The following is a 5,458-nucleotide window of genomic DNA, read 5'->3' on the forward strand; positions in this document are numbered from 1 at the left end:
TTAGGCTTTTCACTGTCCCCATTTTAAATGCAGCGATGCAGGGTCAGGTTTTTTTTTTTTTTTTACTTTAATTTCACTAGTCATCATGTATAGTTCACATTAAAATGAAAAGTCCAGTAAGAAAAAAATAGTGTGGCTGCTGCACCCTGATTGTGTGGGAACCACAAAGTCAGTAAACAAAGTCAAATGAATGTAAAATGTAACAAAGTAAAATTATATCCAAAGAGGGAGAATTATATCTTCAATGAGCGATCAGAGAACAAATACTAAAGCCTGGGTTTTTTGGCTGGGGAGGACCAGCCTCACATTTTATGCTACAATGCACAATATTGTCTGGAAATATTTGTCTACTTATGTTTCCGTTTATATCGCAAGACTTCTCTAGAGACAAAGGCATCTGTTGATTTTATTTATCTGTACCTCAGGAGAGAGGCACACAGTCATGGCGTTTCAGATGTAATGCTCTCTGTGTAGAAGTTAAAAGGTTGGTTCTGTAATGCAAACACAAGCAACAATGTAAACGGACTCGGTGCTGGATGAGAGATTGCGCTATACGGCTTATTACTGGAATGCGCGATTTTGATTGGACCGCCCATCAGGCTTCCTGCTTTCAAGTCTGTCGCATCACAGGCGCGCTCTCTTGTTTACTGGCGCCATCTTGCGTCTAACTTCTTGTAGTGAAAATCAGAGTAGGCTACTTAAGAATTTTTATTTAGTAGATAGCCTACTGTATATTGTTGCAGTGTTCGTTTTTTTTGTTATGTCGATTTTCCTATACTAATTTTCGTAATGGACCATTTTTCTTAGCGGAAGCTTAAAGATAATATACCGGTAAATTAAAAATAGGTCTATTCAAATAAATTTTCATGGCCATGTATTGTTTTATTTGCTGAGTAGCTGGGTTAATAAAAATAGGCCTATTTTCTAACAATGTTTTGCTAACGTTCCCATTAAGTTATGAAAAAGATATTTCTGGAAGTTCTCTGAAACCTCAAAACGTTCAGTTTTTTTTTTATTTTTAAATGTTTGTTGTTGTTTGTTTATTTATGCGAACGTTATGGAATATTCCATTTTATATTTTCCAAACATGACGGGATTCTTGCTGAACTGGTTTGGGGGGGAAATCGCTCTCAGGATTGCTAGAAAGTTACAGGCAGGTGCGTTTGATCAGGAAAGTGGACCTTGAGGGCCAGATTTGAGAACCTCTGGTTTATAACTTTGCGAGAACCTTGCAAGAACATTATCCAAAGTTCTGAGAATGTTGTTTGTTAGCCACGATAATGTGTATTGTTTATGGCAAAATAATCCCTTTTTAGGGTGTCATTCCTTAAAGGTCCTCTGAAATGCCTTGAAAGAGCAGCATTATTCTATGTGGTGACGTAATTTCAACTGAAACAGGAAGACAGGGCGGGACATATCGAGCAGCCCCGCCCCCTTTTAAAATTAGCCAATAGCCTTTTGTTTATATCTGCACGGGTCAGAGCCGTTGAGCTCGGTAAAGCCGCATTTGACAGCCACAGTCTAATAGATTAGCCCCTAGATTCAATATGAAACTCTCAGTAAAACAAAATAGTGATCATAATCGCTCCGTGCGATCGCGTCTCTGGACCGGAGCCAAAGTCAGACTGTGCGCGCTGCCGCAGTTCGCGTGATACAACGTGAAACCAGACCTCAATTGCCCCAATAGAAAACATATTTACACTATCTGAATCGTTCCCCATCGCCTACATTGTGCACTAAGTGGCATTCACTGTACAGGAATTACTACACTGTGAAGTGTGAACAAGTGACCGATCTCAAGCAGCAGCTTCAGCGTCTATTTATAGTGTAGGGGGCGGGCGCTTCGGCTTCTAGAGAGCGTTTGATTGGTCAGAAGATTTGATGAGAAGATGAAGTACGATGTGACGTCAAAAAAATCGTTGAGCCATTTTGGCGGAAGTGACGAACTAAAATCTTTGAATGCTTATATCTTCTAAATGCTAATTTTGTCACTGTTTTGGAGCACACTGCCTTATAGATAACCTTAAGACTAACATATTGATACTAACACCCAAAAAACTTTAATTTTGATTTCATGGGGACTTTAAGTATTCCCTTCCTTTATTAAGTTTAATAAAATCTCTTATTTTTCAAAATGAGTGCTTCTGAAAAGAAAAATCAGTATCAACAATTTGGTGTAGCTGTAATCTGTGGGGGGAAAAACAGGTTAGGCTATATACGGGGATTGACATATAAACTGATTCAGTTAATTGGATCCAGTGAAGTAAACAAATGTCTAGTAGGCCTCCAGAAGTGTCATTTATTAGTGCCCTCCAAAGCCCACACTGGTTATGCAACTATTGGCACATTAAATCTGTCTGGAATTCTGCACTATGTCCAATAGGGTAAAATTAGGTAAACTTTAACAGACAATTGCATACAGTATACAGTTGTATACAGTAGGCTAAATATACAGTGGAATCTATTATTGACAAATGCAGTGGTATTTCTCACTTCATAACGATGTGACGTCAAATAGCCTGTATGGCAGCAGTAGACAATCTGTCCTGTGCATTTAGGTCTGCAGCTCTGGAAGCCTGGTCTAGGTTTAGGAATTAAAGACTTTGATCCAGAAAAAAATTTATTAAACCGAATAGTGTTTAGTGAATAGTGAATAGTTGGCCCCAATTTAATCTCAAATGTAAGTTTTATATAATTTTTATTTACATTTTTTTTTTTTTTTGTGGCTACAAAACATGTCCACAGTTCAAGTGGACTGTTTTATAATGATTCAAGACAATTATCAATCAGGCTGTAAAACAATACCCTATCAAAGGCAGTTTGTTTTACAGTAACTAATAACCACCATATCAAAGTTGTTCATCTATGCATGTTTCATAAAAAACATTTACACAGGGCGTTTAAGTTTGTAAAAGGTAATGAATTTAGAAATGCTGAAGAGTGCTACAATTTGATAAATTGTAGGGAGGTTGTAAAAGTTGCAGTTTTGTAACAGTTTGTAACAGGAAGGAAATTATATGAGAAATATGTTTTCACATATTTCTCAGAAAAAAAGAGGAAGAAACAAGTGTGGTCAGTGCACATGCATGCATTTCAGTTTAGCTGATATTAAGGAATTTAAAGAACTTTCACAATATTTGCATTTTTTTTTTTTTTTGAGCATGACAAAGACTTTCTCTCTTTCTCTCTATGTATATTTAAAAACAGTTTTATATAATAAATTGTATTACTGAAATAACGCATATTTAAGGCAAAATTCTATATTTATATATTTGCGCACCCTGTTCCTTTTTCAGAGTTCATCCTTGATAAACATACTTTTTAGTTCGCTCACTCATAAAACACACAATCAAAGTTAAAGTTTAACTCATTACATCTGCTTTGACAAATCCTTATCAGTTGTGGTTCAGTGTTATCACACCATGAGGAAAATAATACAGTATGTGACCTTATACAAAAGAGAAAATCAGAACCAGTAGGTAGAATGAGAAAGAAATAAACTCTTTATTTTGAGCAAATGAAATTCGTGTTATTGAAGTTTGCATAAATAATAAATAACAGAACAGTATTGTTACATCACATTCTTTGAAAAAGATAATGAACAATATAGTTAAGAAATAACAGCCATGTAAATTTGTTTACCAAAACTAACGGTTTATGACCAGAACAAAATGCTGCTCCTCATGTTTTTCCCTGAGTGACACTGTGCTTTTTTTTTTTTGGAAAACTCATTTATAAATAAGATCAGAATGAACTGTTACATTGAAAAATAAAACATTTAAAGGAAGAGTGTGAATTTAAAAATGGACTGCTCAGATGAGATCCTTTTCTACACATTATCAGACAACAGGCCCTGTGAACATTTGTGACAGTTTCTGGAACATTATACAGTGTGAAACACAAGTTATAATTAAAAGGTTCTGGTGGGGCATATGGTGCAAACAGTGTACTTTTAAGTGATGATAAAATGTTTCAGCAATATGCAATAAGATATGCTGTGGAAATAAAGGAATGTTTCTAACAAAGGCTGTAATACATTTATGTTAACCATCTAGAAATTACGTATAGGGACGAAAACATACATGACCACCATCCTCGAGGTGACAGTAGAAGTTGCAAGTCTCTGTGTAAAAATATAAAGGATTTATATGACAGAAAAACACATTTGAGATAGAAAAATCAACACTTTACTTTGGGTTTATAATTCAGTTTTCAATAAATACAATAATATGGTTTCATTTGAATCAGCAGACTTTTGTTGGATTTGGATATATAATATTTACTCAAATTTTTCACAGAATATTAAAACAAAATCTCAAAATGTCATTTCTGAGTTGGGGAGGGTTGCAAAAAATAGCATATGTATAAGGTAACATTTGGCAACTGTGAAAACTCTTGTTTTTTTGTATTTGTTAATTTTTTTTTTTCATTTCAATGTCATAACAATAAATAAATGCATATACAAAATTTAAAACGATATTGATGTTTTCTCTGGGTGATATGTTGTAATAACAGTGCTTTTTGTACTTAACATTATTTTACACAATAGAGAGATATCAGATACCACAAATTGTATCAGATAAATGTTAGCAAACTGTATACAAATTCGAGATTAATTGAGCAACAGAAGTTAAAGCAAAAGGTGTTACAACCCTCCTCTATCTCCCCTATCTTGAAAACAGAAAAATTACACAGCCTAACAAGCCATCTTGAATTCAAAACCATAATATAAGATTTACATTTCACTTAACAACATCCAGTGAAATAAAGCTAAATTAAATCAATAACACAAAGTGTCAAATGTGCAATATGCAGTAGATGTCAGTGTCTTCACTTCCTCACCTGCGCACAGGAGGAGGGTTTGATACCTGAACGGAGACGTTACACAAGCATGTAATAAAATAAACCAACCAAATGACTTCCTTACTGTTTTACCGCAGACTTTAGACCAGGTTTTTGTTGGTCAATGGTGCAGTCGATTTCAGTTGCCTGAAAATAGCAATGCACCAGTAATGCACCTGAACACACCTCGTTTTCAGACCAGCACGCCCATGGGCAATATGCAGTAGATGTCAGTGTCTTCACTTCCTCACCTGCGCACAGGAGGAGGGTTTGATACCTGAATAGAGAAGTTACATAAGCATGTATTGAACAAAATCAACCAAATGGCTGCCTTGTTGTTTTACATTTGTTTTAAAGCTACAGGACAGAATAAATGGCTTTTAAAGGGGATGGGAGATGAGACTTTGATTGGTTTATTGCACGTTACGCCCAAAAAACACCCATTACTCATTAAGAGAGTAGGGACAACCCGTTTAGACCATGTGCCCGGGCGCGCCGACCATTTTCCCGTCGTTAAACTAGCAAACGTGGATTCGGACACGCCTTGAGTGCACCTGCACCATGCGCTTTAGACCATGCGCTTAGATCATTAAAATATGGCCCAAGATGTTTTGTG

At 35.8% G+C, this 5,458-nt stretch overlaps 1 pseudogene; it reads right to left on the minus strand.

Moving 5' to 3' along the window:
• Positions 1–5,458, minus strand: part of LOC107717407 (uncharacterized) — a 25,916-nt pseudogene that overhangs the window by 4,714 nt on the left and 15,744 nt on the right.

This window comes from Sinocyclocheilus rhinocerous, unplaced genomic scaffold, assembly GCF_001515625.1.
Source record: "Sinocyclocheilus rhinocerous isolate Xijiao unplaced genomic scaffold, SAMN03320098_v1.1 scaffold1622, whole genome shotgun sequence".
In the NCBI taxonomy this organism is placed as follows: domain Eukaryota; kingdom Metazoa; phylum Chordata; class Actinopteri; order Cypriniformes; family Cyprinidae; genus Sinocyclocheilus; species Sinocyclocheilus rhinocerous.